The sequence below is a fragment of the Phoca vitulina genome, unplaced genomic scaffold (genome assembly GCF_004348235.1).
Source record: "Phoca vitulina isolate PV1807 unplaced genomic scaffold, GSC_HSeal_1.0 scaffold8, whole genome shotgun sequence".
In the NCBI taxonomy this organism is placed as follows: Eukaryota; Metazoa; Chordata; class Mammalia; order Carnivora; family Phocidae; genus Phoca; species Phoca vitulina.
In genome coordinates this window covers 25,340,107-25,353,001 of record NW_022589711.1, presented here as the reverse complement: position 1 = coordinate 25,353,001, position 12,895 = coordinate 25,340,107, and the positions used below count along the sequence as shown (strand labels likewise).

General features: G+C 39.6%; 1 protein-coding gene across 1 annotated transcript in view; it reads right to left on the bottom strand.

Moving 5' to 3' along the window:
- TMEM45A (transmembrane protein 45A) overlaps positions 1-10,586 on the bottom strand; it is a 68,646-nt gene extending 58,060 nt beyond the window's left edge. Inside the window, exon 1 of the mRNA XM_032406125.1 lies at positions 10,218-10,586. The gene's annotated coding sequence lies outside the window, so the exon portion shown is untranslated. The remainder of the gene's footprint in view (positions 1-10,217) is intronic.
- Positions 10,587-12,895: the final 2,309 nt, after the last annotated feature.

The following is a 12,895-nucleotide window of genomic DNA, read 5'->3' as shown; positions in this document are numbered from 1 at the left end:
ATGTGCTTCTCTTGGGTTTCAAAGGCTTCTGGTTCTAGACTCTGGCTTAGTCAAGCCCCTTAGACCTGTCAGCAGATCTTGGCAGCCCTGCTTTGGCCCTTGCTGCTCTCCATAAGGCCTTTGATTCTGAGTCATCCATTAGCCTCAACAAATTAGCCTCACCTCACCCCCCACCCAGTGCCCCCTACTCCTAACTCCAACCCTAGGATGCATGATGCATTTAGCCAGTATTACTCTTAGCTGAGTTTACCTCACCATAATCCAATGGGGAGGTTGGAGTTATCAAACACAGAAAAAGAATTTTAAAAAACCATAATAGTCATTGAAGAAAAACTTCTATCTCAGAAGCCAAGGTAAAATCAACACAGACCACGGTTTGGTAAACTCTGACTTATTATGTACAAAATGTTACCATAGCGAACACCTCAACTGTTTGACTTTTTAATAGTACAAATATGCGCATGTAAGTACACCTCCAGGACAGTCAGGGAGAGTGTATTTATTTTCATTTTAAACATAACTGCTTCACTATTTTAGGGTGCCAATATTGTGAATTTTACCTTGCTGGGCACTGGGCATTTTTTTATTCCTATAAGAATTACTTTTTTCAATCCTTCAATTCCACTTCTAGGTTTATACCCAAAAGAACTGAAAGCAGAAATTCCAACAGATAATTGTACACCGATGTTCATAGCAGCACTATTCACAATAATTAAAAGATGGTGTATTAGTTAAGATTCTCCAAAGAAATAGAATGAATATGGTATCTATCTATATTTACACATCTATATGTCTGTATCTACTATCTATATATAGCTAAATCTATAGCTATATATTATATATAGAGAGAGACTTATTTTAGGAATTGGCTAACATGATTATGGAGGCTGGCAAGTCCAAAACCTTCAGGATAAGCCAGCAGGTTAGAAATTCAGGAAAGAGATGATGCTGCAATTTAAGTCCAAAGGCAGTCAGTCTGCCGGCAAAATTCTCTCTTGTCAAAGGGAGGTCCGTCTTTTTCTATAAAGGCCTTCAACTGATTAGACAAGGCCCATCCACATAATGGAGACCTATTTGCCTTACTCAAGTCTACTGATTTAAATGTTAATCTCATCTAAAAAATACCTTCTCCAAAACATCAAGAATAAGCTTTTCCTTATTTGGTTAGGGTGGCCTAGCCAAGTTGGCGCAAAAAATTAGCCATCACAGATGGGAACAACCCAAATGCCTTCAACAAACGAATGGATAAACTAAATGTTATATACACATACAATGGAGTATTATTCAACCTTAAAAATACATGCTATAACATAGATGAACCTTGGAGACATTATGCTAAGTGAAATAAGCCAGTCATCAAAGGACAAATACTGTATAATTCCACTTATATGAGGTACATAGAGTAATCAAATTCCTAGAGACAGTACAATGGTGGTTGCCAGTCAGGGAGGGTAACAGTTATTGTTTAATGACTATGGAGCTTCATTTTGGTGAAAAAGTTCTGGAGATAGTTGTGATTGCTGCACAACAATGTGAATGTATTTAATGCCACTGAACTACACACTTACAAATGGTTAAAATGGCAAATTTTATGTTATGCTTTTTACCACAATAAACAATGAATTGCTTATATGTATAGGCTTTACTATGAGCCAGATACTATGCTAAATTCTTTATATGGATTTTTCTCATTTTATGACTATTGCTATCCCCTACTTTATAATAATAAATACAACATAATAAAGCCTCCTAGAGAAAGTGACTTATTCAAGGTATACTAGTAAGAAGCAGATCTGGGATTGAAACCCTCACAGTCTGACTCCAAAGTCTATGTGCTCAGTCAGAGTGCTATACTGAAAAGACTGACTACATTAACATAATGAAGTAAAAAGCAGATTAAAATATTTTTCAAATACTATTTTAGAGTTGATACGAGACTTAAAGAATATAAAAGACTTGAAGAATGAAGTACCAAAAAGATGTAAAATCCAGACTAGGTATAAATAATAATGGGGCACCTAAAATAACCCTGCATCGACCTTCATCATGAGAAGTTCTTATCCCAAAACCATAGCATCTCCAGGAATAAGACAAGAAACTTTAATGCCCAAGAAATAGAAGTAGAATATTTACCTGACACCGGCCCCATTTTTCCACAAGCCTTGGAACATTTCAGTTTCTCTATTTTTTTTTAAATAAATATGTTGTGGTTCCAAACCACAATTATTTTCGATATGAAAAACAGAGCTTTTCCACCATTTTAATGAATAAGATAAGGTTATCCACTCTTGCTACTTTTATTCAACATAGTACCAGAAGTCCTAGCCACAGCAGTCAGACAAGAGAAAGAAATAAAAGGCATCCAAATTGGTAAGGAAGAAGTAAAACTTTCACTATTTACAGATGACATGATACTATATAGAGAAAACCCTGAAGACTCCACCAAAAAAATACTAGAATTTATAAAGGAATTCAGTAAAGTTGCATGATACAAAATTAATATACAGAAACCTGTTGCATTTCTATATACTAATAATGAAGCAGCAGAAAGAGAAATTAAGAAAACAATTCCATTTATAATTGCATTAAAAAGAATAAAATAAATATAATAGAATAAAATAAAATAAAAAGGAATAAACTTAACCAAAGAGGTGAAAGATCTATACTCCAAAATATCAAACACTGCTGAAAGAAATTGAAGAAGACACAAACAAATAGAAAAATATTCCATGCTCATGGATTGGAAAAACCAAACTGTTACAATGTCCATTCTACCCAAAACAATCTACGTATTTAATGCAATCTCTATCAAAATACCAACAGCAGGGCGCCTGTGTGGCTTAGTCGGTTAAGCGTCTGCCTTCGGCTCAGGTCATGATCCCAGGGTCCTGCGATAGAGCCCCACATTGGGCTCCTTGCTCAGCAGGGAGCTTGCTTCTCCCTCTGCCTGCCATCCCCCCTGCTTGTGCTCTCTCTCTGTCAAATAAATAAATAAATAAATAAATAAAATTTTTTAAAAAAAACACCAATAATATTTTTCACAGAACTAGAACAAATAACCCTAAAATTTGTATGGGACTTGGAAGAGCCAAAGAAATCTTGAAAAAGAAGAACAAAGGTGGAGTTATCACAATCCCAGATTTCAAATTATATGACAAAGCTGTAGTAATCAAAACAGTATGGTACTGGCACAAAAACAGATACACAGATCAATAGAACAGAATAGAGAGCCCAAAAATAAATCCACACTTTTATGGTCAATTAATCTATGACAAATGAGGCAAGAATATACAATAGGGAAAGACGGTCTTCAATAAATGATGCTGGGAAAACTCGACAGTTACACACAAAGAATGAAACTGGACGACTTTCATACACCATACACAAAATTAAAAACAGATTAAAGACCTAAATGTGGGACCTGAAACCATAAAACTCTCAGAAGAAAACATAGGCAGTAATTTCTTTGACATCGGCCATAGAAACATTTTTCTGTATCTGTCTTCTAAGGCAGGGGAAACAAAAGCAAAATTAAACTATTAGGACTACACCAAAATAAAAAGATTTTGCACAGCGAAGGAAACTATGAACAAAACAAAAAGGTAACCTACTGAATGGGAGAATATATTTGCAAATGATATATCCAATAAGGGGTTAATATCCAAAATATATGAAGAGTTTATACAACTCAACCCCCTCAAAAAAAAACAAAGAAATAATCCAATTTTAAAATAGGCAGAGGACCTGAAGAGACATTTTTTTTCTAAAGAAGACAGACGCTCAACATCACTAATCGTCAGGGAAATGACAACTGAAACCACAATAAGATATCACCTCCACCTGTCAGAAAGGCTAGAATCAAAAAGACAAGAAACAACAACTGATGGCAGGGATTTGGAGAAAAAGGAACCCTCTGCAGTATCGGTGGGAATGCAAACTGGTGCAGCCACTGTGGAAAACAGTATGGAGGTTCCACAAAAAATTAAAAATAAAATTATCACATAATCCAGTAATTTCACTACTGGGTATTTACACAAAACAAATGAAAATACTAACACACACACACACACAATATATATATATATATATATATATATATATATATATATATATATATATCCCTATGTTATTGCAGTATTATTTACAATAGCCAAATTATGGAAGCAACCCAAGTGTTCTTTGACAGATGAATAAATAAAGATGTTCTATATATACACAATGGAAGATTACTCAACCATAAAAAAGAAAGAATGAAATCTTGCCATTCGCACCAACATGGATGGACCCAAAGGGTATAATGCTAAGTGAAATAAGTCAAACTAAGAAAGACAAATACCATATAATTTCACTCATATGTGGAATTTTTTTTTAAGATTTTATTCATTTATTTGACAGAGACACAGCGAGAGAGGGAACACAAGCAGGGGGAGTGGGAGAGGGAGAAGCAGATTTTCCACGGAGCAGGGAGCCCCATGCAGGGCTTGATCCCAGGACCCTGGGATCATGACCTAAGCCGAAGGCAGACGCTTAATGACTAAGACACCCAGGCGCCCCTCATATGTGGAATTTAAAAAACAAAACAAATGAACAAAATAAAAAGTCCAACAAAAGAATAGACTCTTTTTTTTTCCCCTGAGGTTAGTGAACTTTTACTTATTTTTAATTTAATTTAATTTTATTATGTTATGTTAGTCACCATACAGTACATCATTAGTTTTGATGTAGTGTTCCATGATTAATTGTTTGCGTATAACACCCAGTGCTCCATGCAATATGTGCCCTCCTTAATACCCATCACTGGGTTAACCCATCATCCCCCCACCCCCCTCCCCTCTAAAACCCTCAGTTTGTTTTCATAGTTGCTCATGGTTCGTCTCCCCCTCCAATTTCCTCCCCTTCATTTTTCCCTTCCTTCTCCTAATGTCTTCCATGCTATTCCTTATGTTCTTCAAATAAGTGAAACATATGATAATTGACTTTCTCTTCTTCACTTATTTCACTGAGCATAATCTCTTCCAGTCCCATCCAGGTTGATGTAAAAGTTGGGTATTCATCCTCTTTGATGGCTGAGTAATATTTCATTGTATATATGGACCACATCTTCTTTATCCATTCATCTGTTGAAGGGCATCTCGGCTCTTTCCACAGTTTGGCTATTGTGGACATTGCTGCTATGAACATTGGGGTGCAGATGGCTCTTCTTTTTCTCTACATCTGTGTCTTTGGGGTAATTACCCAGTAGTGCAATTGCTGGGACACAGAGTAGCTCTATTTCTAATTTTTTGAGGAACCTCCACACTGTTTTCCAAAGTGGCTTGTACCAACTTGCATTCCCACCAACAGTGTAAAAGGGTTCCCTTTTCTCCACAACCTCTCCAACATTTGTTATTTCTTGCCTTGTCAATTTTTGCCATTCTAACTGGTCTAAGGTGGTATCTCAATGTGATTTTGACTTGAATTTCTCTGATGGCTAATGATGATGAACATTTTTTCATGTGTCTATTAGCCATTTGAATGTCTTCTTTTAAGAAGTGTCTGTTCATGTCTTCTGCCCATTTTTTGACTTGATTATTTGTTTTTTGGGTGTTGAGTTTGAGAAGTTCTTTATAGATCTTGGATATTAGCCCTTTGTCTGTAGTGTCCTTTGCAAATATCTTCTCCCATTCTGCGGGTTCCTCTTTGTATTGTTGACTGTGTCCTTTGCTGTGCAGAAACTTTTTATCTTGATGAAGTCCCAAAAGTTCATTTTCACTTTTGTTTCACTTGCCTTTGGAGATGTATCTTGAAAGAAGCTGCTGTGGCCGATGTCGAAGAGTTTATTGCTTATGTACTCCTCTAGGATTTTGATGGATTCCTGTCTGACACTGAGGTCTTTCAACCATTTTGAGTTTATCTTTGTGTATGGTGTTAGAGAATGATCAAGTTTTATTCTTCTGTATATAGCTGTCCAATTTCCCAGCACCATTTATTGAAGAGACTGTCTTTTTTCCATTGTGTATTTTTTCCTGCTTTGTTGAATATCATCCTCAATGGGGAAAAGATGAGAGCCTTTCCCTTAAGATCAGGAACACTACAAGGATGCCCACTCTCACCACTATTGTTCAACATAGTACTAGAAGTCCTAGCAACAGCAATCAGACAACAAAAAGAAATAAAAGGTATTCAAATTGGCAAAGAAGAAGTCAAACTCTCTCTCTTTGCAGATGACATGATACTTTATGTGGAAAATCCAAAAGACTCCACCCCCAAATTACTAGAACTCATACAGTAATGTGGCAGGATATAAAATCAATGCACAGAAATCAGTTGCTTTCTTATACACTAACAATGCAACTGTAAAAAGAGAAATTAGAGAATCGATTCCATTTACAATAGCACCAAAAACCATAAGATACCTCAGAATAAACCTAACCAAAGAGGTAAAGGATCTATACTCTAGGAACTACAGAACACTCATGAAAGAATTGAAGAAGACACAAAAAGATGAAAAAACATTCCATGCTCATGGATCGGAATAATAAACACTGTGCTGCACAGAGCAATCTCTACCTTCAACGCCATCCTGATAAAAATTCCAATGACATTTTTCAAAGTGCTGGAACAAACAAACCTAAAATTTGTATGGAATCAGAAAAGACCCCGGATGGCAAGGAAATGTTGAAAAAGAAAAACAAAGCCGGGGGCATCACATTGCCTGATTTCAAGCTATATTACAAAGCAGTGATCACCAAGACAGAATGGTACTGGCACAAAAACAGACATATAGACCAATGGAACAGAATAAAGAGCCCAGATATGGACCCTCAACTCTATGGTTAAATAATCTTCAACAAAGAATAGACTCTTAAATACAGAAAACAAATTGGTGGTCGCCTGAAGGGACGTGAATGGGGGAGGGGTGAAATAGATAAAGAGAACTAAGAGTACACTGACTGTGATTAGCACTGAGTAATGTATAGAATTGTTGAATTATTTTACAACTGAAACTAATATAATACTGTGTGTGAATTATATTTCAATTAAAAAAATTGTGGTCCCATTTATATTTTCACATTATATTTAGATCTATACCTGTGAGTAGATCCTTACAGAAGGACTGAAAGGATATAGACCAAACCAGTAACAAAGGCTCCCTCTGGGGAGAGTAGAAGAATGAGAAGAAAGCAGGTAAATAAAGAGGAAACCATTGCTCCTAACTCTTAAACACTTTCAGTTGTTCAAAAAGGATAATAATTCAGCTAATATTTACTGAATGTCTACTATATATCCAGGTATTATGGTGGGTTTTGTTCAAACAAGATGAAATGACAGAGTGTTTGCCTGCAATGAGCCCCATCTAATAAACACATAAAATGTCTTCTGCCTCCACGCACAGCACATGCCATAGACATGACTCATGTCAATATTCTGGACCCTCCAGGAAAATTTTACCATCTCGATTCTTCAAATGGGCCCTCCCCCTCCAATGATGCTGCTCCCATGGACTTCTTGACTATCATCATGACAAGCAGGAGTAGAGTGTAGCCTAGTGGTTAAGGCTTGGGCTCTAGAGTTAGACTGGGTGTGCATCTGCCATTTGTTCACTGTGTGACCTTGGGCCAGTCTCTTCATATGCCTGTGTCTCTGTCTCCTCCGGCGATAGGTACCAAACCTAGGGTTGGTAAGAGGATTACATGAGCTAAAATATGCTAAACACTCAGAATAATGTTTGCCATGTATTAAGTGGTCAGGAAGTGTTAGCCATAGTGTCTCAAAGAGCCACCTGCAAGCAACAGACTGCCCCAGAGATGAGGAGGGAAGAAAAGAAGATCATCCAAGGAATCTTAGAGATCATTTTACAGATGACAGCACAAAGAAGGGCATAATGGCTCCCTGTCTTGCCCACGGTCACACAGGTGGTCAGCAGCAGTGCCAGGGCCAGAACTCAGGTTCTCTCTGCCCCAGCACAATGCCCTCAAGGAAGAGAAAGCAGGAGAGCTCCAACCTGACTCTCCACTTATATATACATTACAGGTCTTATCTACTTCCATAATTGTGAACTACAAAGTTACAAGTATTAACGTGTGAAGAGATGATTCTCTCAGCATGGGGAGAAAGAGCTAGTCTGCAGACACTGTGTGTATGAGAGGAGGGGAGAGTTGGAACAATCACATCCATGTCAAAGACTTTAGGGGAAGGCCTATTTCTAAAAAGTACGAGGGATAATAGCCCAGAATGCCAGACCACTTCAGCAGAGCTCCCAGACAGACACCACGGAGTCTAAAAGGTATGGGCCAGGCTCACCGCTCAGTCCTACCCACACAGCCTGCAGGCCCTGAAGGGAGGTCACAGAAGTAGTGGAGTGGATGGAGAGCCAGGGAGCGTATGCTGGGCAAGAGGTGGAGCCTGGACCCCAGAAAGAGATTGTTCCAGAAACACCTCCACCATATAACTGCTGCCATTTCAGCTCACCATCTCCCACCCATCTATGTCCCAAGCCTCCCCTTCCCCACCAGGCTTTCCATACAATCCTCTCTCCTACCTCTCCTACCTGTCCAACCCTTCCACCCATGCACCTCCCACAGATTATCCTGCATCACAACCCATTGTCCCCAAGGATAGATCCACATTTTCCAGCCTCAATGCTTTGCCCATGCTTTCCCTTTCTCCTAGAATCCCTGCCACCCGCTGTTCCATGATCCCTTTCCTCTCAACCTGACCTGTTCGGCAAAGTCCTTTCCCAGAAAACCAACCCTTCTATGAATCCATCCTACAACAAGAAGTCCTCCTTCCATTGTCTGCACTCCCAGAACCTTTTAGCTCTTTCTCCGGCACCTGATAAATTCTACTCTCCTCTCAAGACTCTCTCTCCTTCACAGACTTATATAGTGCATCATTAACAAGAGGTCAGCATTCAGTAAATGCTAGTTGCTAATTCAGAGGTCAGAATGGTGGCTGGGAAACTGACATGCGGTGGAGGAAGCTGAGAAGGGAGGAAATAAAGAGTGAGTACAACAGCAAAGACGTACTATGTGCCAGAACTATTGTTTAACCTATGTTAACTCACTTAGTCCTCAAGACAACCCATGAGGTAGGTACTATTAATATCTCCACATTACAGAGGAGGAAACCCAGGCACAGATGGTCTGACTAACTGATCCAAGGTTCAAACAGTGGGGTTGTGAGTTGAACCATCCCACGGGCTCTTTCTATTATTTCTCTGCAGCACTGTTCTTCTAACCCTGCATCCCTGAAAACCACTTCAGCTGTTCCATCCACTGTTTGCACTACCGTTCTGATTCAAAAACACTCTGCAACTTGCAATTATGGCACCAAACCCCCACCTATTCCTTTCTGAGCCAGAAATTACACATCAATTGTGGCCAGATCTGCCATGACAGTAAATAATATATGACAAAGTCTCAAATCCAAAACATTGCTTAAAGAAAATTATAGATATTTTGAATGGAATGGGCCTTAGGCCATTCACCTAGCTCAATATTTGCCATCATTTCCCTTTCTAAGTCCTGAAATATGTGACACAATTATCTGCAAGTATACACATCTACTATCACTCTAAATATTATTTTGATAGAATTATGGGATTAACATACAATTATAAGGTTATCGATGCATACAATTGTCTGTCACATATTTAATGAGCTTTTTAACAATCATAAAGGAATTTGATCTCCCACTATGGACAGGAGAACATAGAGAAGATATATTTGGGTTACAAACATGTGAATACATGTTAAGTGAAACAGCAGTTACCTCTAGAATTCAGAATGTAAGTTAATATTAAACATCCTATTAACAGAAGCAGAAGTTCTATTAATTTAGAATAAGTCTGATAACTTTCTCAATATTCGATCCAAACAGTCAGGGAAGGGGGGATGGATAAAGATTTCAACTTTACAAATGTATACTCTGTTCCCACAGAAAGAAAATAGGAAAATAAATTCATCAGTAGATTCAACTCTTAGGTTTGGAGAGGCTTACAACGGGATACCAGTTAAATTTCTGTTCCCAGGAAATTTTAAAATAACACACACGTAACCAAAAAATTAAATTGTTAGCAAAGCAGAAGGAAAGGAAGCCGGGGGTCTGTGCAGTTTGTGGCAGCAAGCGATATTTTCATCTCTCTGATGAAGAGCAGATAATGAGAACAGCAAAAAGACGCAGGAGAGAGATCACAGCGGGAGAAATAAGATATCCAGCACGTCTCCAAAACTTACCCAACTTGGTCTGTTTACTCAACACTATTTTTCTCACTTTGCCAGTTTTAAATCAGACAGCGGCTGGGCTTTTGTTGTTGCTGTTTCTGTTCTTTTGATCCCAGAGCCCCATGAAAATTAAACTGTGTGCTGGATGGGATCTGGCCCCGTCTCAATTAGCGGGGAGGGGGGGAAGTTTTAAGCTTGGATCCTCGGTTGCTTCTTTGGGAATATGAATAATAATAAGTGGCTAGCAGGAGAGAACGTGGGAGACGTGCCCAGCTGACGTCGGGCCCGCGAAGGGGCCACACAGTTCCTCGGCGCAGCTGTCCAGATGTGCTTCATCTGGTTCCCCCGCGGGGCACGAACCTCAGCGGGCCGACTACCCGGAGCTCCAGCTCATTGGTGGCCGCGACTCCTCGCTTGCTTCCTATTGGCCAGCCAGCCCGCCACTCTCGAGGGTTTCGGCCCGCCCCCGGCCGCCGGGCTAGCTCGCTCCATCCTCGAGAGGAACCTGGAAGTGCAGCGCGGGCGCTGATGTGGCACTCAGCAGCGGCAGCGGGCCCGGGAGGATCGAGAGCGGGTCCTGCGTACCCAGGATTTACCCCTGCCCTGGCCCCCGTTATGCCCATGCTTTTAGGCCGTTGGGCTGGTTTGTTTAAACACGATGATTGCAGTCTGTTCTTGGGATGAAATTAAGGCACGCCAGAGTTGGCTTAAAGCCCCCGCATTTCCGAGTGGAAGAGACTGGGGCCCCGGGATGCCCACGCCCCCAAAAGGCGTTCAGGCCACGCCTGAGGACTTCACTCTTGCCGCTTTCTCTGGGGAGCAAATAATAAAAATCAAGATCCTGATTCTTGGGGACAGTATTCTTTTGCTGGGGGGAAAAAAATTAATGAATCCTTTATTGAAGTCATTATTAACGGGGGAGGTGGCTGTTTCTGCGGAGAAGCCCAGTGTTGGTTACAGGAGTGCTTTGGAAGACTTGGTGGGCTTAGAATCTTTTGATGGGTGTTGGTAGTTGTAGAAAAATGGGAAATATTGCTTTATTCTGTGAGAATTTAGATAGAACTGCACCAAACGAGACTTTGATCCTGGGGAAATCATTGAGGGGTTGACTGGTTGGTTGATTAGCTGGGGTGGAGAGGAGTCGTCTGCAAATCGATTGCAATTATAATGTAACGATATGGTAGAAATGTGACTTCACTAAAATATTAAGATGCCATGAGCAACACTCATTTGGGCCACACACCATGAAATATTCCAGGTCTTGTACTAAATAAACCGTTTTACCCACATTATTATCTAATTCTTACAACCATCTTATGAAGTCGATATTATAATTATCTCCATTTTCAGATGAGGCTACCAAGATGGAGAGAAGCCTATTCTGGCATGCTACCAAGGTCTCCAAATTACGTTTGTGGTACCTCATCATGGGTACTTACCATCATGATCTTACCTGCCATTTGCCAGGAGGGGATGGGTCAGAATTTATTGAGTGCATGCCTTTACCTTCTGATGTCCAAAGCTTTCACTACACAGATGATGTCCTCATGGTTGTTGTATTTGTTACCTATTGCTACATAACAGATTACCACAAATTTAGTACCCTGAAACACCACACATTTATTATTGCACAGTTTCTAAGGGTCAGGAGCTCAGGCATGGTTTTAATTGGATCTTCTGCTTAGAGTCCCACAAGGTTGCAATCAAGATGTCTGACAGGCTGCATTCTCATCTGAAGGTTCAACTGGAAAAGAATCTGCTTCTGAGCTCCCTTAGGCTGTTAGCAGCATTCATTTCTTTGCAGTTATAGGGCTGAGTTCCCAGTTTCTTTCTGGATGTCAGCTAGCAGCTGCAGTTCCTAAAAGCCAGGAGGTGAAGATCATGGGGGGCCACCTCAGAGTCTGTCTGATACAGTGGCTATCAGACACCTTAGTCAAGGTAGCCCTGATTACAATGTAATCACACCTCCACAGATCATCCAAAAATTTAGGATCCTGTTCACCAAGTAAAAAAAATATGTGAGTAGATTATCAATATTTAATCCTTCTGGGAGTCATGGAAGCCCACAAAGGAGAGGTGGCCAATGTAATTAATCATGAGTTTGGCTTTCTGGAGCATTTGTAATCTGATGATGGTGCACCTTTTATCTAAAAAGCTACTCAATAGTGGGCTGATGGTCAAGGTATATATGATCAACCTTCCACATTCATTACCACTGACGAGCATCTGATATTATTAACCACTGGAAGAGTTTCCTCAAAAATCTACTAAAAAAAAAAGATTCCTGGGGAATTCTACTTGTAAGAAAATGGAGTAGACATAATTTTCCCTATTTCCCCTGCTAGTACAACTAAAAATCCTGACTTAATATCAGGAATACTCTGTTTTATTGTGCTTTGCTTTGCTGTGCTTCTCAGATACTGTATTTTTTTCCAATTGAAGTTGTGGCAACCCCATGTGGAACAAGTCTAGTGGGGCCATTTTTTTTCAAACAGCATTTGCTCACTCTGTGTCTCCATGTCACATTTTGGTAATTCTCACAATATTTCAAACTTTTTTGTTATTATTATATTTGCTATGGTGATCTGTGATCAGTGATTATGACTTGCTGAAAGCTCAGATAATAGCATTTTTTAGCAACAAAGAACTTTTTAGTTAAGGTATGTACATCATTTTTTAGACATAATGTT